This window comes from Botryllus schlosseri, chromosome 4 (assembly GCF_051294905.1).
Source record: "Botryllus schlosseri isolate E-star chromosome 4, Bs_hap1, whole genome shotgun sequence".
Classification (NCBI taxonomy): domain Eukaryota; kingdom Metazoa; phylum Chordata; class Ascidiacea; order Stolidobranchia; family Styelidae; genus Botryllus; species Botryllus schlosseri.
The window spans coordinates 10638250-10663680 of NC_137239.1; the positions used below are offsets into that span (position 1 = coordinate 10638250).

Sequence of the window (25431 nt, forward strand, 5' to 3'; positions counted from 1 at the left end):
AGACTCGTGTTTTATTATACCAGGGGTCACCGATCATAGAGAGATATTGGCATACTTAGACATTTTGGGGGGTATGAAATTGACCAAGATTTCTCTATGTTCCCGAAGGCCTAGAACTACAATTCCGGTATCAGATTGTATAACTCTGAAAGTTACATCGATTGAACGCAATAACCTTTCCCTGGCTATTGTACTTAGAGAGATATTGGCATACTTAGACATTTTGGGGGGTATGAAATTGACCAAGATTTCTCTATGTTCCCGAAGGCCTAGAGCTACAATTCCGGTATCAGATTGTATAACTCTGAAAGTTACATCAATTGAACGCAATAACCTTTCCCTGGCTATTGTACTTAGAGAGATATTGGCATACTTAGACATTTTGGGGGGTATGAAATTGACCAAGATTTCTCTATGTTCCCGAAGGCCTAGAGCTAAAATTCCGGTATCAGATTGTATAACTCTGAAAGTTACATCGATTGCACGCAAAAACTTTTCCCTGGCTATTGTACTTAGAGAGATATTGGCATACTTAGACATTTTGGGGGGTATGAAATTGACCAAGATTTCTCTATGTTCCCGAAGGCCTAGAGCTACGATTCCGGTATCAGATTGTATAACTCTGAAAGTTACATCAATTGCACGCAATAACTTTTCCCTGGCTATTGTACTTAGAGAGATATTGGCATACTTATACATTTTGGGGGGTATGAAATTGACCTAGATTTCTCTATGTTCCCGAAGGCCTAGAGCTACAATTCCGGTATCAGATTGTATAACTCTGAAAGTTACGTCGATTGCACGCAATAACTTTTCCCTGGCTATTGTACTTAGAGAGATATTGGCATACTTAGACATTTTGGGGGGTATGAAATTGACCAAGATTTCTCTATGTTCCCGAAGGCCTAGAGCTACGATTCCGGTATCAGATTGTATAACTCTGAAAGTTACATCGATTGCACGCAATAACTTTTCCCTGGCTATTGTACTTAGAGAGATATTGGCATACTTAGACATTTTGGGGGGTATGAAATTGACCAAGATTTCTCTATGTTCCCGAAGGCCTAGAGCTACAATTCCGGTATCAGATTGTATAACTCTGAAAGTTACATCGATTGCACGCAATAACTTATCCCTGGCTATTGTACTTAGAGAGATATTGGCATACTTAGACATTTTGGGGGGTATGAAATTGACCAAGATTTCTCTATGTTCCCGAAGGCCTAGAGCTACGATTCCGGTATCAGATTGTATAACTCTGAAAGTTACATCGATTGCACGCAATAACTTTTCCCTGGCTATTGTACTTAGAGAGATATTGGCATACTTAGACATTTTGGGGGGTATGAAATTGACCAAGATTTCTCTATGTTCCCGAAGGCCTAGAGCTACAATTCCGGTATCAGATTGTATAACTCTGAAAGTTACATCGATTGCACGCAATAACTTTTCCCTGGCTATTGTACTTAGAGAGATAATGGCATAGGCCTACTTAGAGATTTTGGGGGGTATGAAATTGACCAAGATTTCTCTATGTTCCCGAAGGCCTAGAGCTACGATTCCGGTATCAGATTGTATCACTCTGAAAGTTACATCGATTGCACGCAATAACTTTTCCCTGGCTATTGTACTTAGAGAGATATTGGCATACTTAGACATTTTGGGGGGTATGAAATTGACCAAGATTTCTCTATGTTCCCGAAGGCCTAGAGCTACAATTCCGGTATCAGATTGTATAACTCTGAAAGTTACATCGATTGCACGCAATAACTTTTCCCTGGCTATTGTACTTAGAGAGATATTGGCATACTTAGACATTTTGGGGGGTATGAAATTGACCAAGATTTCTCTATGTTCCCGAAGGCCTAGAGCTACGATTCCGGTATCAGATTGTATAACTCTGAAAGTTACATCGATTGCACGCAATAACTTTTCCCTGGCTATTGTACTTAGAGAGATATTGGCATACTTAGACATTTTGGGGGGTATGAAATTGACCATATTTCTCTATGTTCCCGAAGGCCTAGAGCTACGATTCCGGTATCAGATTGTATAACTCTGAAAGTTACATCAATTGCACGCAATAACTTTTCCCTGGCTATTGTACTTAGAGAGATATTGGCATACTTATACATTTTGGGGGGTATGAAATTGACCAAGATTTCTCTATGTTCCCGAAGGCCTAGAGCTACAATTCCAGTATCAGATTGTATAACTCTGAAAGTTACATCGATTGCACGCAATAACTTTTCCCTGGCTATTGTACTTAGAGAGATATTGGCATACTTAGACATTTTGGGGGGTATGAAATTGACCAAGATTTCTCTATGTTCCCGAAGGCCTAGAGCTACAATTCCGGTATCAGATTGTATAACTCTGAAAGTTACATCGATTGCACGCAATAACTTTTCCCTGGCTATTGTACTTAGAGAGATATTGGCATACTTAGACATTTTGGGGGGTATGAAATTGACCAAGATTTCTCTATGTTCCCGAAGGCCTAGAGCTACAATTCCGGTATCAGATTGTATAACTCTGAAAGTTACATCGATTGCACGCAATAACTTTTCCCTGGCTATTGTACTTAGAGAGATATTGGCATACTTAGAGATTTTGGGGGGTATGAAATTGACCAAGATTTCTCTATGTTCCCGAAGGCCTAGAGCTACGATTCCGGTATCAGATTGTATCACTCTGAAAGTTACATCGATTGCACGCAATAACTTTTCTCTGGCTATTGTACTTAGAGAGATATTGGCATACTTAGACATTATCGGGGGTATGAAATTGACCAAGATTTCTCTATGTTCCCGAAGGCCTAGAGCTACAATTCCGGTATCAGATTGTATAACTCTGAAAGTTACATCGATTGCACGCAATAACTTTTCCCTGGCTATTGTACTTAGAAAGATATTGGCGTACTTAGACATTTTGGGGGGTATGAAATTGACCAAGATTTCTCTATGTTCCCGAAGGCCTAGAGCTACGATTCCATTATCAGATTGTATCACTCTGAAAGTTACATCGATTGCACGCAATAACTTTTCCCTGGCTATTGTACTTAGAGAGATATTGGCATACTTAGACATTTGGGGGGTATGAAATTGACCAGGATTTCTCTATGTTCCCGAAGGCCTAGAGCTACGATTCCGGTATCAGATTGTATAACTCTGAAAGTTACATCGATTGCACGCAATAACTTTTCCCTGGCTATTGTACTTAGAGAGATATTGGCATACTTAGACATTTTGAGGGGTATGAAATTGACCAAGATTTCTCTATGTTCCCGAAGGCCTAGAGCTACGATTCCGGTATCAGATTGTATAACTCTGAAAGTTACATCGATTGCACGCAATAACTTTTCCCTGGCTATTGTACTTAGAGAGATATTGGCGTACTTAGACATTTTGGGGGGTATGAAATTGACCAAGATTTCTCTATGTTCCCGAAGGCCTAGAGCTACGATTCCGGTATCAGATTGTATCACTCTGAAAGTTACATCGATTGCACGCAATAACTTTTCCCTGGCTATTGTACTTAGAGAGATATTGGCATACTTAGACATTTTGGGGGGTATGAAATTGACCAGGATTTCTCTATGTTCCCGAAGGCCTAGAGCTACGATTCCGGTATCAGATTGTATAACTCTGAAAGTTACATCGATTGCACGCAATAACTTTTCCCTGGATATTGTACTTAGAGAGATATTGGCATACTTAGACATTTTGGGGGGTATGAAATTGACCAGGATTTCTCTATGTTCCCGACGGCCTAGAGCTACGATTCCGGTATCAGATTGTATAACTCTGAAAGTTACATCGATTGTACGCAATAACTTTTCCCTGGCTATTGTACTTAGAGAGATATTGGCATACTTAGACATTTTGAGGGGTATGAAATTGACCAAGATTTCTCTATGTTCCCGAAGGCCTAGAGCTACGATTTCGGTATCAGATTGTATAACTCTGAAAGTTACATCGATTGCACGCAATAACTTTTCCCTGGCTATTGTACTTAGAGAGATATTGGCATACTTAGACATTTTGAGGGGTATGAAATTGACCAAGATTTCTCTATGTCCCCGAAGGCCTAGAGCTACGATTCCGGTATCAGATTGTATAACTCTGAAAGTTACCAGTGGCGGCTCGTGACAATATCGGGTGGTGGGGCAAGGGCCGCAAGCGACTTGTTATCAATATGACGTCACAGTAGCGTTTTTCAACGTTCATGATGGCCACATGAATTTCCCGTAAACAATGATTTTTAACGTAGGTGCCGCGAGAGGTTTGCCGGTGGCGTGACTTGAAGCGCGGTAACAAATGTTTTATTCATTGTTTTTTATTCAAATGATTATTTTACAAAATGTACGCGAACTAAGAATCGTTCCCATGCCACGAATCAATCATCAGGTTATCCTTAGTAGCATGCGTTATGATTTCGTGGTAGAGATTACGCAAGCGCCGAGTAAGACTATACCAAAAATACACAGACCAACTACCTACAAAGAGCATTCGCATGACACCTTGTGGTGTTTTAATCGTTCCATGCTCAGCAATTCTGTAAAGTGCTGCAGCGCCTCCGACCCGATTTGTATATGGATTCTCGTCCCGAAATCGAGTTAAATCGATTTGCCCTCGTCCGAAAGTGTTTGGTACACGATCCTGATGCGTTACGACCAGGGGATAGGCAATCAAAGCGGTGGCACCCATAAACGTAAAACATTATAAAAAGCCAGCTGTTATCCATGGAAGATTAATTACGAGTCTGCCTGCCATCATTCAAGCAGGAATCAAAGCATTGTGTTAAATTGAAATGCGAGCACATATCGCATTAAACAATTTCATGAATAAATTATTTCATCTTGATGAATTTTTCACTTTTTTTCCATAGCCATAACAAAATATATCGGTAAATTAACTGTCAGTGTGCCTCGAGTAATAAGGATGAAAACCACTCACTTTTCCTTAGCCATAGACATGGTTGAGTTACCTGGGCTCACTTGATTGAAATTATTCGGAAAGAACATGATGTGTACAGTCGTCCGCCCACACACGAGTGCGCTTTCCTCCGGCGTACGATTGGATCAATGGGCAATTTCTAGGCTGATACGGACCTAGTCGCTTTACCTCTAATTTTTGCTCTAAAGGCAGCTGGCTAAACGGCGTACGGAGCAAAGATTCAACACGATTCATGTTCGCACTTGACCTGACTACTTATCTGCAGAAATGGAAATGACTATAAATCGAGAGATTGCGTATGCCTAACTGGAAAGGTCAACGAGTTCGGACACATACGCAATTGTTATCTCATAGATTGGACAAGGAAATGTCATATTGAATCCAAAACATCATTCTGAAGAACTACGGATAGCAGCCTCGGAAATTCGGTCCCGGTACAGCTTGGGAGATTCTGGCCTTGAGGCTGGAGACTGTCACACGACACATACGGCTTACGGTCTATAGTGTATATATGTCTGCTGCAAAATCGCCTTCGGAAAATATATTACCGAATAAATACGTGGATGAAAGCCGAAAACTTGGTACACTGTTACATGAAATCATCGAGAAGTATAGCCTCATGACCGTTTTCGGTATGGTACACTGTCAAAATTAATACGAACAGATCAACGCCGAATTTTGCGTAATATTTACTGAGGAATCGGCTGATCAAGCGATCAGCTGTTAGCCGCCATCGAAAACGAAACAGCTATCGCGCTTGACAGGGGTTGTAATTGTGAGCAAATGGCCCGAAGGCCACCATTCCACGGTGAAATTGACATTGGAGAATATAAAATAAAACTAAATATTTGAATGCAAACCGAGGATGTTAGTAAACTGTTTCATGATATCATCATCTCATCACCTATCTCAGTATGGAACACAGATACACCGGCTTTTGCGTGAAATCCGCAATGCGTTAGGTAGGCCAAGTGTCAGATCAGCGCACATCTCTGCCATACTCGAACTTAATAACGAAATTGCTGCCCTAATCATTGAGTGTCAACCTTGAGACTTGGCACAGCGTTCGATACTAAAATCAAGACATACCATGTAAAAGTTCATGACGGATCTAGCTAAGGAGCATCGTTAAAATCAATGGAGACCAATACCGGCTTTGCGTGAAATATGTTTGCGATACATGACCGATCAGCACACACTCGACTTTGGAAACGGAATTACTACCCTAAACTTTGAGTAGAAACCCTGAAACTTAGGACAGTGTTAAATACCACCATCACGACATGACATACCAAGTTTCAAGAATTATCATGGTGTGAAACACCATCAAAATCGACCTGTACCAGCAACGGTCGACTCAACGCATATCACGGTATCCGAGTTCAGATATAGATACGATTTTTACATCACACCTTAGGGGCGAGCAAGCATATTTGCCCCGGTTGCTCGGCCATTTTACGAATAGGAGAGAGTAAAGCAACGTTTCTTAATTGTGCGCAGCTTTGAGAGAATAGATAGTGAAAGCTTGTTATGAGCGCTACCGGGGCAAGCCCCGGCTAGGCATTCACAAAGCGAAAACACAGAAGAGAATTCGATTTTCGCGGAGACTTCGCTATGTATGGGCATTTGCAAGCGAAAGCACAAGAAGAACGCGGGTTTCGCTGTGATCTCGATATATATTGAGCGCTGTGCGTCTATAAATGGTTAAATTGTTATTGAACAGAATTTTAGGTGGGGCAATGCCCCAGTTGCCCTATAGGACGAGCCGCCACTGATATTCTTAGTAAATATAATTGAAAAGATGGGAACTATTTCAAAATTTGGGCGGCATTTTGAACCAAAGCCTATGCTCTTGCGCCGCTATAGGCCTATGTAGTACATACGTACGTACACCAGAAAAAGAGTTCACATTTTGCCCTCGTCAAATGAAGCATAACGGTTTCCAAAACGAAGCATTAAAAATCAACAGCCGCAGATATATATCATAACCCAGCCGTTCTTTGCCGCTTTTTGTAACGGCATCTTGTAGTATCTGTAGTAAGTTCAAAGCTGAATTTTATATTCACTTTATCCTATTCTCATATAACTCTACTTGCAACGAGCGCCAATTGTTATTTCATAATTCTTTACTCAACATTTGGACCGACCGCCACAGCCATCCGCCTATATAGCATGTTAGCGTAGGCTATGTTGTAGTTAGAATCGGAAACAAAATCGCAATTCCCGCCTCTCTTCAAACGTTGGTCTTGGGCCACAGGGCGGCCAATTTTCAAGTTGAAGACTGACTTTCGTCAATCATATTGGTAATTTCATTACATTACTATTCATTAGTACTCTTCTTTCAGCCCCCGATGGCCGGATTCACCTATCGAGCTGGGGCACGTAATCCTTAATTATAACATCTCTAGTATTTCGTTAAAATTACTTTATTGTATGTCGTTAATTCGTGATATCCGGTCTGTTATATAATCATAAGTCACAAACTAAAAGAAAAAATTTATCTTGAGACGCAGACTTAAATTGTAATGTCTTTATTCCGCTATGGGTGCCCGGAAGGCTTTTGCATAGCTGACTGGGATCGGAAGGACATGACTATTAGTCACGCCCATGTCGCCCATCCAACGCGGCTATTGACAATGGACACATAGCCTACGTTTTGGCAAGGCCGTTTTTAGTAGCACACTTCGTGGAGTCACATGTTGGCCGAAACTGCATGTGTCTTTTAGTGTGTCGTGTCGCGGTAATGGCCGGCATCGAAATACTCATTCTATAAATTACGCAAGCATTTTTCTTAAGAGGCATGCATTTCAAAACCAAGCTATTTGGAGACATTTGAATCGCAAAGCTCGGAGAAAATTTTCCAGTTTATTAATTATCGCGAAAATAATGGTTTCCGAAATACTTTTGATCTCCCTTCAAGCTTGCTTCCCACCATATTGGGGAGTTTGGGGAGAGTCAGTTATGGAGATGGCAAGAATGCAAAGCGTTGGGTGGGATAAATATTCCCATATAAAGTTGGTCAATGCGTACATTTTGACGTAGCAAGCAACTGAAGCATCACTTAAAAATAAAATTGCCATCTCATGAGGCCTTTTCATCACACTCCTTATGTTTTCTTCCGATATATCTATTAGGATTAGTCTCAAGAAACAAAATAAATGTAATCGTGTGTAATTGTGATTACTTTTTCAATGCAATCGTAATCGTAATCGCGGGATTCGGAAGTAATCGTAATCGCAAACTCCATGTCTATATATGTGAAGCCCACGTACGTCTTTAGGCCAGTGTTGGGATCAAGTCACTACCTTGGAGTCACGAGTCATTTCGAGTCATTGCAGATTTTGACTCGAGTCAAGTCAAGTCACTCGATTTTCAAAGGTGACTCGAGTCAAGTCACTAGTCGAGTCAAGTTGAATTTCCGAAGTACGATACATGATTCAAGGTCATTGCATTTTGCTAATTGTTTTAAATAAAGATGGAGTTCCCATTTATTCTGAATCGAGGAACGAATAAAGAGTTGATTATGCAGAACGCAAGAAGGCGCTCTATCGCTTATGCATACGTAGAACGGTCAAACTACGCAATTATAGCGGTATAGCCTCAGTCTATAGATAACAGGGGTGGGAAAACTGCGACTCGCAAGCCGCATGCTGCTCTTTGAATCTTTGATTGCGGCTCTTCAATGAGTGTGCAATGTGCACTGTGAAAAATCTGGTAGATTTACTCGGAAATCTCTGTAAATTTTACAATGAATTATAATCGGTCGCAGCCAATAACTGTGCGTAGCTTGTAATTATACATTTTGATATGTAATATTACCTTAGTTTAGCTGTCAAGTCAAGTTACCAGAATTTCTTAGCAAAATGACTGACAGTTACTCGTAACTGCAGTTTACCAGGCTATTGGGAAGATTGATTAGTTTCGTAATCGCTGCAGCCAATATATACATGGAACTGAATGTTACTGATATATCATTATCGTGGTGATTTGACCTGATTCAACCTGGTTCGCGAAACTGGGGTGTGTCGTACGGAAATTGTTGGCCCAAGTACCAATTTCAGTATGGTACATAGTAGGGTACAAGAAACAACTGACAATCGTAGCTAATGTGGTTACACCATAGCCATTATATTATAAGGCTATGGCTATACGGCCGTTCTCGCTGGTTACATTCGTTGTTACGGATAGGGCTGATAAGTTAGAAAATCAGTTTAGGATGTTTAATATTGTTCGGAAACTAGAAATATCAGTACCGCATGCTTAGTTGACCATTTGTTAATGGCGGTCAAGGCCAGGGCTTGGAGCAGCCGTAAATTTAAACTGCTCCAGCGCCGGCGCTTTCTTCTATCATACATTAGCTCCGGCTCCAGCTCCGGCTCTGAAATTATCGAATGGGCCTGTCCATTAGGGGCTGGCCAACCTGTGGACCAAATGTGGCCCGCGAGAGGGTTTTGCGTGGCCCGCGAGGTAATTTCCTACTATATTATCGAAAATGAATTAATCAGATTGTGAACTTGCAATGTCAACCAAAAATTACAAGTCTGGCTGCGACACTTGGGATGTTGATGACTAAAATCAGTTCCGACGCATTGGCAGATCCAGGGTCCAGTCACATTTTCAGTAAATCGTCGTACATTACAATAAACTAAAATAGTAGTGAAATTTTTCCGAAAACGTCGTTGTATAGGCTATACAAAATACTGTCTTGGCAATCTTAACCTCACGAGACAAATACCATCCTGCAGGGAAAAATTTTATTCCAGTGAAGAAATACCAATTTTAAATCGTGTGCGTCTCTCAGATTGGAAGCCTGTTTGCTATATCAAAAAAATATAGAATCTCTCAGACAGGAGTTCACGAAATAACATGTTACGGAATCATACTAATGAGCCCTACAGTTTCCAAGACACCTCACTCAGCTCTACTGGTAAATCTGGTAACGTGAGCAGCGAGGACAAGAAATTGATAGTAATATATATGCAATTTCCGATCATATTGACCGATTTTATCATGAATTATCGAAAAAATTCGCACTTCGCGCTGGCTCACTTCACAGTACAACTACTTTCGTGAGAAAAGCGAACAAGGTGATCGGGATAGGTTTATCACCATATGGGAGCCTATAAGACCCAAGTCTACTATTTTTCTGGGGGGGGGGGGCTGACGAAGTGCTGTTTCGATCCTGCCAACGGGTATATACGTCCGAAGATGTTTAATTATTATTGAGGGGCCCTACCTTTTCAAACACACATCCCTCGGCTCTACCTGTAAAACTGATTACGTGAGCAGAGAGAGGATAAAAATTGATGGCAATATATATGCAATTCCCGATCATATTGACCGATTCAATCATGAATTACAGAAAATTTCCACGCTTCGCGCGTCTAGGCGATTAAACCTGACTCACTAAATCGCCCCGAAAGCAGCATAATTGGTAGTCCTATAGCTCACGACCGAAGCGCCCGCATAATTTGATAGGTCCGGTCTTTATCGAGAGCTAGTTTCGCACTGATTCCAAAAATGCAAATTGGAATCTCACCAGGGCCATAAAACTACTCCGAAATAGCCTCCAAATGTCGACTGTTCTGAACAATGGGAGCGCAGCAACACAATGATCATAGCAATGACCAATGGCGTCATGCCATTGATCGGAACAATGCCGATTTTCATATTTTGATGATATTTGGGTCCGTTTAATTGCCCTGGTATTCGTGCGACCCCGACCGTGCTCTGAAATTCTAAATTTGGCCCTGACACCGAAAAAGTTTGGGAACCACTGATCTATATGGATATCAAATAGCTGTTAGCGACGAAAATGGTGCTATCACTGCTATGTCGGGATGGATATATACATCCTGGCAGTGGCCGCTTACATTGCTGTTAATTTTCGACAGTTTGGCTGTTACATTCCTCATAGTGTATGGATGACGGTCAGTAGATGCATCAATTAGAAACAGAAAGTAATCAAGAGGATGGTTACGTTTACGAAGAAGAAGTATGATTGCCTGGTCCTGGAAAAGTTGTCTGCAGAATATCATTTCACCAACATGATTTATCCTACTTCCCGGCCTGCAGTAAATCGGTTCCACCATGACTGTTGGCATGCGCAACTTCATTGGCGAAAACAATTTAAAGACTTGAAAATTAAGCTTACTTGTAAAAGACAGTGAAGCAAACGATCACATATGACATTAACAAAACAGGAGACCCGATGAAAGAGCGCACTCACAAGAACAGAAAGAGAAAGAAAGAGCTGCGGAATAGAGACTAACACCGTAAAAAGGAACTGTGACATCGGGCCCCAGCAAACACATTACGGCAAGCGGATATCCGTTGGATAGGTTGTCATTTGGCCCAGATTCATCCTAGTGCCATCCGGTCGCACCGAGAATGTCGAATCTTGGTGTCATCCAGTGCACGTCCACTGATCATCCCATCAAGTCATTTCCTGGCCACTGTAGGCACAAGTCTGGTTGAGACTGATATCCATAGACTATCCACTGATCAACCATCTGAACACTAGCTAGCTCCTGGACCTGCATATTCCCTTATACCACAGGTTAGGGGACGCAGAAATACACTTACACAAGATTGATTTTCAGGCAATAAGCATATATTATCAAATTTTCAACAAGTAAAATTAACAACTGCTGCAAATCACGTCAAAATCAATCACTCACTCAAGTTGAAGAGATACCATAAAGCAGCAGGTGGACTCAATGACATCAAAAGCAGTCGATTAATCAGGCAAAAATTAAGATGACTATTACAGAATACGACACATGGGCAAGTGTTGAAAAATTAGGATAGGTCGAAGGAATTACCTGGAATTCTGCCAATGAGAATAAAAACAAGACACGCACCGCATTACACATGCACATTGCACATACACAAATGTATCAGAAATACAGAGGTTGGCAAGTTTTGAAAATCATTATGCAAGAAGACATAGCGATACATTAAAAATTGCAGGGAAGTAAAAGAAGCACAGCATCGAGTCAGGGAAACAACTGTCAAATCAAGTTAAAAATTTCGTTCACAATATAAGAATACCATAGAAATGGGACGGTAACAAAAATTCAAAAAGTGGCAGGTACAAGTTCTTCAATGACAGTAAAAATCATGCACACTAGGGAAAGACCGGACGTTGACATTAAAGATGGCAACTATTCAAGGTGAAGAGGTAATACGAATAGAGATACAAGAAAAATAGGATGTTTTACTCTGGTCAATCGGTCGTTCCAACATCCTCTATGTGCAGATCTGTCACACATTGTTCAAGATGCAGTATAACAAACAAAGCACTGCTACTTAGGTTTTGCCTACTTTCACTACATGTTTTTGTGACTACCTCTACTTACCTTTTTCAGACATAACCAGTTAGATAGCCCCTATAATGTAGCGATAGTGAATGCAATTTAGAAATCGCACTATAATTGAGTGCAATTATATATTTGTCACAGTGGTATATCCTGCAATTTTGAAAGCGGCCCCTACCAACTGCAGTTACCAGCAAGTGTGAGACTCGATCTACTTTTGGAAACTACTCAAGTAGTCAGATTCAGAACCACCTTTACTTGAGCAGTAAGGATGACTCACTTTCACCTCTTTTTGATCGTATATACCATGTCTAGAGCGGAAGAAAATAATGATCAGCAGATTCATCTATAACTTGTAAAAAATTCCACAGCAAGCATTGCACACTTGCAATCAACAATTTTTCTAGCTGGAAAAATCTTCAATCTGGATACAGGTTAACTTGCAACGAGGTGAAAAGTTGATATGATGGAAAGAAATGACTTTACACAGCATCCTCTTCCATGTCATCGTCTGGGTAAGGCTGAGACAGGATATGGACTTGTTCTGCATGCTTGTCCTAAAATAATTAGCAAGAAAATCATTACAAGCGAACATGAAACAATCTTTCTAAATGCTACCAATTCCGAACGCCTTGCAAAATATATTCAAATACTGACAAAGTACATCATACTATGCATAAACGCACAAATCATGAATAATAAAATTTATGACGATTATAGAACAGTGGACACTAGGGGTGTCCAAAGAAACTTTTTCAAATTTGATTGGATTAGTTGGCAAATCATTCGGGTACCGTACCTAAAAATACCTTGCAAAACAAATTTGACTGAATTTCAACCAGTAGATGCCGAGGTCATCCAATTCGAAAGTTCAATCATTTTTCAAATAATAGTATTTACGGTGGAAAATTTCACCACTCCGAGATGATCAAAAATGCCTATGATGCAGGGATGCTTTTTTCCACCCGTTTCCATCTTTACAAGGGCCTATGGTAGAGTTTGGATGAAGACATTGCCAGTTGACGAATAAAAGATATGACACGGATCAGCTGGAAATTAGTAGATTTCATTGAAATAGCCAGTAGACACGTTCAAATGATGGTGATATACTTTGGAAATAAACTACTTTTCACACTAAAATTAACGACCACGAAAACAAAAAATAACTGACACGTAGGTAAAATACCCCCTACAAAATGCTGAAACGCCACATTTTCGTATATTTCTATTGTCTGGTCAGCGCTCTCGATGAGCGAGTCCGTGATATCACGTAAATGCTAACTGGTTGGAACTGAACCAAATTTGGTGTGTAGGCTTAAATTAGGTACCGTAACCTAACAATTTTATCAAGTAGCCAGTATGATTTGAGAAAAAAAAGTCATTTTGGAATACCCCTAGCCTGCACGCTATAATCGTTGGCATGAACTATCACGTGCACCGGGCTATGCCTGATATCGTTACCAGCCTGAGCTATTCGAGTTAGAGTTTACAGCAAGACTGGCTCATGTGATGACATCGCTGGCCCTAACTATAGCGTCAATGCTACAGGCATCGTATGATTTGCCTGCTATCTCTATTTATTCTATTGTTATGTTATACTGGCTTAAGACTGACAGCGTCAAATTGAATAACTTTAAATCTGCGCAATTGGCCACGAACAGACGCGAACGAACGTAATTGATTAGTGCTAATACTAAAACATCAGAAGATGCTTGTACTTAACCGTAATAAACGATGCTAACTTGGTAAATTTTAAACAATTTCAACCCCTCCCCCCTGTTTCATCTGGCCACCCTACGTAGAAATGAAATTCGGCGCCTACGAGTATGGTTACACAATATAACCATTATGCGATCTCGTCCGCATATATCTAGCCTATCAATATTGCATCTACCGTACCTCGTATTGCTGATTTCTGTTTTTGGATGGTGCATGGCGCATCACAGATCTGACTGCAATTTTGCAGTCCATTTCCGGAACAGTCGTAGGAATATTGCAACAAGCATCTAAACAGGAAGATTATATTAAACAATTTACTGAGACGTCATACTAGTTCAACCTACGATATACGATATTGTATTAACTCAGTTCACACAGAGCTTTCTTACCAGTTCTGCACAACTTAATCAGTAGCCACTCTATTGGGAAACTCCGTGCTAATCTAATAAATATACTATATACTCATCATTTCCAGAAGGAAATTCCCAGCAGAATGAACCTGGACGACTCTCTCTATGAAGGGCTACTTGCTGAGACAACGTATCTGAATAGATGAATAACAGTCAGTGGCACCTCAAACACACATAATAACCGGCATGGGATGATTATAAAGTAGTTAGGTTGGTATAATCTTACAGCTGGTAAACTGAGCTCAAAATTCAATAAAACAGGTCTCAATTGAAAGCAACTTTTGCAAAAGATGATTCAGAAAATATAAATCAAAATCTGGGCCGGGCAATGAAAAGTGAAAACTCCCGAAAGTTGCCTTCAAATTCAGTCAGGAATCAGTGCGAAAGTAGCTTGCGATTGAGACCTGTGTAATTAAATTGTGCGTTCTGGTCGCCAGCTATAAGATTACCGTTGAGTTATCAAATTGGAAGTTTATACAGTCATCATTACATGTGCTGATGTGCATAAAAAATTTCGAGTAATTCACAACTTACATATTCAGTTCTACTCTTTATACTCAGCTCAGCTTTTCAGACTATAGGCTACTCAAGAGATCTTTACAAATCAAACGGTCATAACTGCGGATTTCTTCCTGTTTTGATACCACACCGAGAAATTAAGCTCTAACCTGCATTTGGTGAATTGGTGATGCACTGTCAGTATATTCATGACATTACTGGCAGATTTCTTTTTTCGCTTCTCTTCAAGATTATGAGATTTCTTTTCGAACGGTTGCGCCTGAGCTTTAGCAAGATCCGTATCAGTGGAACATGTGCGTTTTCTTTGACTCTTCTATAGTGACCACCCGGATCAGACCTTGAATCGGAATCATATTTGGTAGATCTTCGTATATGTTGTCTTTTCCCGCATCCGATGCCGAGCTATCCAAGTTAGTACTGCAATAGTACTCTTACGGTACGGTAACCATGGGCTGGGTAGAATTGAATATCGGTGCTTTGATTATACAATTTCGAAGCCAAGAATTAATATCATATCATGATTGCAAAACCAGCAACCACGACTCAATTCAAAAATTCTGATACAGCTTGTTGTCATCGTAGGGCTGCGGGTCGAATTCAAAAATTCTGATACAGCTTGTTGTCATTGTCAGTCAAAAGTTACCTTCCAATCCATTTCTAGCTGTAAATCACAAAAAGTAACTTTCACCTTATGTTGATCTAAATATCAGATTTCGTTACAATAAAAGGAAGTACTATAACAGTATCAACTCTAAACAATGATAATAGGCCTACCGAACATCCGTCATTGCTCTTTACTATAGGGATTCAATAACCAAGCGCAATTTCGTTGTGCACAGACGCCACTTCTGACTATAACCGACTGACTACACTAACTACAACCAGCAGCAAAAATGAACTCGCGAGCATTGGTCACTCTTGATCATCTATTTTGAAGGTTTTAGCAAAGTCCATTGCGCTACCAACATAATATGTAGCGGATACATATCTTAACAGTCCGGGTACCGAGAGCAACCTACAATAGTCAATAATATTTAGATTATATTTTCATCCGAACAAGACACACACAATGTACAATGCGATGCAATGAACAGATAGGAGGATGCCGAATGCCCAGTTTCAGTCTCTGGCCTCCACCTCGGCCTAGTGCGCCCGATGTCACAGTTCCTTTTTACGGTGTTAGTCTCTATTCCGCAGCTCTTTCTTTTTCTTTCTGTTCTTGTGAGTGCGCTCTTTCATCGGGTCTCCTGTTTTGTTAATGTCATATGTGATCGTTTGCTTCACTGTCTTTTACAAGTAAGCTTAATTTTCAAGTCTTTAAATTGTTTTCGCCAATGAAGTTGCGCATGCCAACAGTCATGGTGGAACCGATTTACTGCAGGCCGGGAAGTAGGATAAATCATGTTGGTGAAATGATATTCTGCAGACAACTTTTCCAGGACCAGGCAATCATACTTCTTCTTCGTAAACGTAACCATCCTCTTGATTACTTTCTGTTTCTAATTGATGCATCTACTGACCGTCATCCTTACACTATGAGGAATGTAACAGCCAAACTGTCGAAAATTAACAGCAATGTAAGCGGCCACTGCCAGGATGTATATATCCATCACGACATAGCAGTGATAGCACCATTTTCGTCGCTAACAGCTATTTGATATCCATATAGATCAGTGGTTCCCAAACGTTTTCGGTGTCAGGGCCAAATTTAGAATTTCAGAGCACGGTCGGGGTCGCACGAATACCAGGGCAATTAAACGGACCCAAATATCATCAAAATATGAAAATCGGCATTGTTCCGATCAATGGCTTGACGCCATTGGTCATTGCTATGACCATTGTGTTGCTGCGCTCCCATTGTTCAGAACAGTCGACATTTGGAGGCTATTTCGGAGTAGTTTTATGGCCCTGGTGAGATTCCAATTTGCATTTTTGGAATCAGTGCGAAACTAGCTCTCGATAAAGACCGGACCTATCAAATTATGCGGGCGCTTCGGTCGTGAGCTATAGAACTACCAATTATGCTGCTTTCGGGGCGATTTAGTGAGTCAGGTTTAATCGCCTAGACGCGCGAAGCGTGGAAATTTTCTGTAATTCATGATTGAATCGGTCAATATGATCGGGAATTGCATATATATTGCCATCAATTTTTATCCTCTCTCTGCTCACGTAATCAGTTTTACAAGTAGAGCCGAGGGAAGTGTGTTTGAAAAGGTAGGGCCCCTCAATAATAATTAAACATCTTCGGACGTATATACCCGTTGGCAGGAACGAAACAGCACTTCGTCAGCCCCCCCCCTCCCCCCCAGAAAAATAGTAGACTTGGGTCTTATAGGCTCCCATATGGTGATAAACCTATCCCTATCACCTTGTTCGCTTTTCTCACGAAAGTAGTTGTACTGTGAAGTGAGCCAGCGCGAAGTGCGAATTTTTTCGATAATTCATGATAAAATCGGTCAATATGATCGGAAATTGCATATATATTACTATCAATTTCTTGTCCTCGCTGCTCACGTTACCAGATTTACCAGTAGAGCTGAGTGAGGTGTCTTGGAAACTGTAGGGCTCATTAGTATGATTCCGTAACATGTTATTTCGTGAACTCTTGTCTGAGAGATTCTATATTTTTTTGATATAGCAAACAGGCTTCCAATCTGAGAGACGCACACGATTTCAAATTGGTATTTCTTCACTGGAATAAAATTTTTCCCTGCAGGATGGTATTTGTCTCGTGAGGTTAAGATTGCCAAGACAGTATTTTGTATAGCCTATACAACGACGTTTTCGGAAAAATTTCACTACTATTTTAGTTTATTGTAATGTACGACGATTTACTGAAAATGTGACTGGACCCTGGATCTGCCAATGCGTCGGAACTGATTTTAGTCATCAACATCCCAAGTGTCGCAGCCAGACTTGTAATTTTTGGTTGACATTGCAAGTTCACAATCTGATTAATTCATTTTCGATAATATAGTAGGAAATTACCTCGCGGGCCACGCAAAACCCTCTCGCGGGCCACATTTGGTCCACAGGTTGGCCAGCCCCTAATGGACAGGCCCATTCGATAATTTCAGAGCCGGAGCAGTGGTAATAATGCTGCTCCGGAGCTGGAGCCGGAGCTAATGTATGATAGAAGAAAGCGCCGGAGCTGGAGCAGTTTAAATTTACGGCTGCTCCAAAGCCCTGGCCTTGACCGCCATTAACAAATGGTCAACTAAGCATGCGGTACTGATATTTCTAGTTTCCCGAACAATATTAAACATCCTAAACTGATTTTCTAACTTATCAACCCTATCCGTAACAACGAATGTAACCAGCGAGAACGGCCGTATAGCCATAGCCTTATAATATAATGGCTATGGTGTAACCACATTAGCTACGATTGTCAGTTGTTTCTTGTACCCTACTATGTACTATACTGAAATTGGTACTTGGGCCAACAATTTCCGTACGACACACCCCAGTTTCGCGAACCAGGTTGAATCAGGTCAAATCACCACGATAATGATATATCAGTAACATTCAGTTCCATGTATATATTGGCTGCAGCGATTACGAAACTAATCAATCTTCCCAATAGCCTGGTAAACTGCAGTTACGAGTAACTGTCAGTCATTTTGCTAAGAAATTCTGGTAACTTGACTTGACAGCTAAACTAAGGTAATATTACATATCAAAATGTATAATTACAAGCTACGCACAGTTATTGGCTGCGACCGATAATTCATTGTAAAATTTACAGAGATTTCCCAGTAAATCTACCAGATTTTTCACAGTGCACATTGCACCAGTGGCGGCTCGTGACAATATCGGGTGGTGGGGCAAGGGCTGTGAGCAACTTTTATCAACATGACGTCACAATGGCGTTTTCCAACATAAAAAAGTAACTTTAATATGATGGTCACATGAATTTCCCGACAACAGTGATTTTAACGTAGGTGCCGCGAGAGGTTTGCCGGTGAGCCGTGACTTGAAGTGTGGTAACAAATGTTTTATTCATTTTTTTATTCAAAGGATTATTTTACATAATGTACGTGAACTAAGAATCGTCCCTATGCCACGAATCAATTATCAGGTCATCCTTAGTAGCTTGCGTTATAATTTCATGGTAGAGTTAGAGATTACGCAAATCGATAGGCCGTCCGAAAGTGTTTCGTACACGATCCTGGTGTGTTACGACCACTGAGCTGGTGGTTACGAGTTGCGAACAGGTGATAGGCAACCAAAGCGGAGGTACCCGGCGTACGATTGGATCAATGGACTGGACAATTTCTAGACCTTTAATTTTCGCTCTAAAGGCAACTGCGTAAACTAGCCTACGTACGGAGTAAAGATTCAATACGATTCATGTTCGCACTTGACTTGACCAGACTAATTCCAATGACTAGAACTCGAGAGATTGCGTAAGCCTAACTGCAAAGGTCAACGACTTCGGACACATACGCAATTGTTATCTCATAGATTGGGCCTGTCATATTGAATCCAGAACATCAATTTGAATGGTCTTTGAAGAACTAAGGACAGCAGCCTCGGAACTTCGGTCTCGGAACAACATAGTACATTTTGGCCTTGAAACTGGAGATTGTGACGCAACACATACGGCTTACTGTCTATAAGTCTGCTGCGAAATAGCCGTTGGAAAATATATTAATCAATAAATACATGAATGAAAGCCGTAAACTTAGCATACTGTTACATGAAATCATCGAGAAGTAGCATTCGCAATCTCATAACCCATTCCGGCATGGTACACTGTCAAAATCAATACAAACAGACGAACACCGAACTTTGAGTAAAATAGATCGAGGAATAGGCTGATCGAATGATCAGCTGTTAGCCGACATCGAAAGTGAAATAGCTATCGCATTTGACAGGGGATTGTAAGCAAATGGTTTGAAGGCCACAATTTCACAGTGAAATGCACATTGGCGAACATAAAATTATGTGAATATTTGAATGCAAACCGAGAAACTTAGTTAGCTGTTTCATGCGATCATCGAGATATACCATTGGAAATATCATCACCGATCTCGTTATGGAACGCAGACTAGATTAGCACAGACAGACACCGGCTTTTGCGTGAGATCCGCAATGATGTGGGTAGGCTAAGTATCAGATCAGCGCGCATCTCTACCATACTCGACCTCGAAAACGAAATAACTGCCTCAATCATTGAGCGTCAACTTTAAGACTTGGCACCGCGTTCGATACTAAAATCAAGACATACCGTGCAAAAGCTCATGACAGATCTAGGTATGGAACATCGTTAAAATCAATAGAGACCAATAACGGCTTTTGCGTAAATCTGTTAGCGATAAATGAAGAGTCAGCTCTCACTCGACTTTGGAAACGAAATTACCACCCACATAGTTCAGTGACAAACTTAAAACTTGTTACAGCGGTCCATACTTACATTAAGACTTACTGTGCCAAATGTCATGACCGATCTCGGTATGGAACGTCAAAATCAATGGAGACCAATGCCGGCTTTTGAGTAAAATCTGTTTGCTGTACAATGTACAATTGTACATGATAGATCAGCACACACTGAACTTCGGAAACGAAATTACTAGCCTTATCTTTAAGTAGCAAGCCTGAAACTTGGAGCAGTGCTAAATACTACCTACATATCATACCAAGTTTCAAGAATTATCATGGTGCGAAACACCGTCAAAATCGACATATACCAGCAAAGGTCGACTCAACGCATATCATGGTAACCGAGTTCAGATATAGATACGATTGTTACATCACACCTTCAGGGCGACAGGCATAGTTGCCCCACTTGCTCGGCCATTTTACGAATAAGAGAGAGTAAATCACCGTTTCTTTATTGTGCGCGGCTTTGAGAGAATAGATAGTGAAAGCTTGTTATGAGCGCTACCGGGGCAAGCCCCGGCTAGGCATTCACAAAGCGAAAACACAGAAGAGAATTCGATTTTCGCAGAGACTTCGCTATGTATGGGCATTTGTTAGCGAAAGCACAAGAATAATGCGGGTTTCGCTGTGATCTCGGTATATACTGATTGCTGTGCGTCTATAAATGGTTAAATTGTTATTGAACAGAATTTTAGGTGGGGCAATGCCCCAGTTGCCCTATAGGACGAGCCGCCACTGAAAGTTACATCGATTGCACGCAATAACTTTTCCCTGGCTATTGTACTTAGAGAGATATTGGCATACTTAGACATTTTGGGGGGTATGAAATTGACCAAGATTTCTCTATGTTCCCGAAGGCCTAGAGCTACGATTCCGGTATCAGATTGTATAACTCTGAAAGTTACATCGATTGCACGCAATAACTTTTCCCTGGCTATTGTACTTAGAGAGATATTGGCATTCTTAGACATTTTGGGGGGTATGAAATTGACCAAGATTTCTCTATGTTCCCGAAGGCCTAGAGCTACAATTCCGGTATCAGATTGTATAACTCTGAAAGTTACATCGATTGCACGCAATAACTTTTCCCTGGCTATTGTACTTAGAGAGATATTGGCATACTTGGACATTTTGGGGTTATGAAATTGACAAAGATTTCTCTATGTTCCCGAAGGCCTAGAACTACAATTCCGGTATCAGAGTGTCTAACTCTGAAAGTTACGTCGATTGCACGCAATAACTTTTTCCTGGCTATTGTACTTAGAGAGATATTAGCATATTTTGACAATTTGGGGGGTATGAAATTGACCAAGATTTCTCCATGTTCCCGAAGGCCTAGAGCTACAATTCCGGTATCAGAGTGTCTAACTCTGAAAGTTACGTCGATTGCACGCAATAACTTTTCCCTGGCTATTGTACTTAGAGAGATATTGGCATATTTTGACATTTTGGGGGGTATGAAATTGACCAAGATTTTTCCATGTTCCCGAAGGCCTAGAGCTACAATTCCGGTATCAGATTGTATAACTCTGAAAGTTACACCAATTGCACGCAATAACTTTTCCCTGGCTATTGTACTTAGAGAGATATTGGCATACTTATACATTTTGGGGGGTATGAAATTGACCAAGATTTCTCTATGTTCCCGAAGGCCTAGAGCTACAATTCCGGTATCAGATTGTATAACTCTGAAAGTTACGTCGATTGCACGCAATAACTTTTCCCTGGCTATTGTACTTAGAGAGATATTGGCATACTTAGACATTTTGGGGGGTATGAAATTGACCAAGATTTCTCTATGTTCCCGAAGGCCTAGAGCTACGATTCCGGTATCAGATTGTATAACTCTGAAAGTTACATCGATTGCACGCAATAACTTTTCCCTGGCTATTGTACTTAGAGAGATATTGGCATACTTAGACATTTTGGGGGGTATGAAATTGACCAAGATTTCTCTATGTTCCCGAAGGCCTAGAGCTACAATTCCGGTATCAGATTGTATAACTCTGAAAGTTACATCGATTGCACGCAATAACTTATCCCTGGCTATTGTACTTAGAGAGATATTGGCATACTTAGACATTTTGGGGGGTATGAAATTGACCAAGATTTCTCTATGTTCCCGAAGGCCTAGAGCTACAATTCCGGTATCAGATTGTATAACTCTGAAAGTTACATCGATTGCACGCAATAACTTTTCCCTGGCTATTGTACTTAGAGAGATATTGGCATACTTAGACATTTTGGGGGGTATGAAATTGACCAAGATTTCTCTATGTTCCCGAAGGCCTAGAGCTACAATTGCGGTATCAGATTGTATAACTCTGAAAGTTACATCGATTGCACGCAATAACTTTTCCCTGGCTATTGTACTTAGAGAGATAATGGCATAGGCCTACTTAGAGATTTTGGGGGGTATGAAATTGACCAAGATTTCTCTATGTTCCCGAAGGCCTAGAGCTACGATTCCGGTATCAGATTGTATCACTCTGAAAGTTACATCGATTGCACGCAATAACTTTTCCCTGGCTATTGTACTTAGAGAGATATTGGCATACTTAGACATTTTGGGGGGTATGAAATTGACCAAGATTTCTCTATGTTCCCGAAGGCCTAGAGCTACAATTCCGGTATCAGATTGTATAACTCTGAAAGTTACATCGATTGCACGCAATAACTTTTCCCTGGCTATTGTACTTAGAGAGATATTGGCATACTTAGACATTTTGGGGGGTATGAAATTGACCAAGATTTCTCTATGTTCCCGAAGGCCTAGAGCTACGATTCCGGTATCAGATTGTATAACTCTGAAAGTTACATCGATTGCACGCAATAACTTTTCCCTGGCTATTGTACTTAGAGAGATATTGGCATACTTAGACATTTTGGGGGTTATGAAATTGACCAAGATTTCTCTATGTTCCCGAAGGCCTAGAGCTACGATTCCGGTATCAGATTGTATAACTCTGAAAGTTACATCAATTGCACGCAATAACTTTTCCCTGGCTATTGTACTTAGAGAGATATTGGCATACTTATACATTTTGGGGGGTATGAAATTGACCAAGATTTCTCTATGTTCCCGAAGGCCTAGAGCTACAATTCCGGTATCAGATTGTATAACTCTGAAAGTTACGTCGATTGCACGCAATAACTTTTCCCTGGCTATTGTACTTAGAGAGATATTGGCATACTTAGACATTTTGGGGGGCATGAAATTGACCAAGATTTCTCTATGTTCCCGAAGGCCTAGAGCTACGATTCCGGTATCAGATTGTATAACTCTGAAAGTTACATCGATTGCACGCAATAACTTTTCCCTGGCTATTGTACTTAGAGAGACATTGGCATACTTAGACATTTTGGGGGGTATGAAATTGACCAAGATTTCTCTATGTTCCCGAAGGCCTAGAGCTACAATTCCGGTATCAGATTGTGTAACTCTGAAAGTTACATCGATTGCACGCAATAACTTTTCCCTGGCTATTGTACTTAGAGAGATATTGGCATACTTAGACATTTTGGGGGGTATGAAATTGACCAAGATTTCTCTATGTTCCCGAAGGCCTAGAGCTACAATTCCGGTATCAGATTGTATAACTCTGAAAGTTACATCGATTGCACGCAATAACTTTTCCCTGGCTATTGTACTTAGAGAGATATTGGCATACTTAGACATTTTGGGGGGTATGAAATTGACCAAGATTTCTCTATGTTCCCGAAGGCCTAGAGCTACAATTGCGGTATCAGATTGTATAACTCTGAAAGTTACATCGATTGCACGCAATAACTTTTCCCTGGCTATTGTACTTAGAGAGATAATGGCATAGGCCTACTTAGAGATTTTGGGGGGTATGAAATTGACCAAGATTTCTCTATGTTCCCGAAGGCCTAGAGCTACGATTCCGGTATCAGATTGTATCACTCTGAAAGTTACATCGATTGCACGCAATAACTTTTCTCTGGCTATTGTACTTAGAGAGATATTGGCATACTTAGACATTTTCGGGGGTATGAAATTGACCAAGATTTCTCTATGTTCCCGAAGGCCTAGAGCTACAATTCCGGTATCAGATTGTATAACTCTGAAAGTTACATCGATTGCACGCAATAACTTTTCCCTGGCTATTGTACTTAGAAAGATATTGGCGTACTTAGACATTTTGGGGGGTATGAAATTGACCAAGATTTCTCTATGTTCCCGAAGGCCTAGAGCTACGATTCCGGTATCAGATTGTATAACTCTGAAAGTTACATCGATTGCACGCAATAACTTTTCCCTGGCTATTGTACTTAGAGAGATATTGGCATACTTAGACATTTTGGGGGGTATGAAATTGACCAAGATTTCTCTATGTTCCCGAAGGCCTAGAGCTACAATTCCGGTATCAGATTGTATAACTCTGAAAGTTACATCGATTGCACGCAATAACTTATCCCTGGCTATTGTACTTAGAGAGATATTGGCATACTTAGACATTTTGGGGGGTATGAAATTGACCAAGATTTCTCTATGTTCCCGAAGGCCTAGAGCTACAATTCCGGTATCAGATTGTATAACTCTGAAAGTTACATCGATTGCACGCAATAACTTTTCCCTGGCTATTGTACTTAGAGAGATATTGGCATACTTAGACATTTTGGGGGGTATGAAATTGACCAAGATTTCTCTATGTTCCCGAAGGCCTAGAGCTACAATTGCGGTATCAGATTGTATAACTCTGAAAGTTACATCGATTGCACGCAATAACTTTTCCCTGGCTATTGTACTTAGAGAGATAATGGCATAGGCCTACTTAGAGATTTTGGGAGGTATGAAATTGACCAAGATTTCTCTATGTTCCCGAAGGCCTAGAGCTACGATTCCGGTATCAGATTGTATCACTCTGAAAGTTACATCGATTGCACGCAATAACTTTTCCCTGGCTATTGTACTTAGAGAGATATTGGCATACTTAGACATTTTGGGGGGTATGAAATTGACCAAGATTTCTCTATGTTCCCGAAGGCCTAGAGCTACAATTCCGGTATCAGATTGTATAACTCTGAAAGTTACATCGATTGCACGCAATAACTTTTCCCTGGCTATTGTACTTAGAGAGATATTGGCATACTTAGACATTT

The 25431-nt window shown here is 40.7% G+C and overlaps 1 long non-coding RNA gene across 1 annotated transcript; it reads left to right on the plus strand.

Moving 5' to 3' along the window:
* Positions 1-42: 42 nt before the first annotated feature.
* Positions 43-22565, plus strand: LOC145438134 (uncharacterized). Its single transcript, XR_013914848.1, has 2 exons — positions 43-137; positions 21037-22565. It is a non-coding gene; the product is annotated as an uncharacterized LOC145438134 (long non-coding RNA).
* Positions 22566-25431: the final 2866 nt, after the last annotated feature.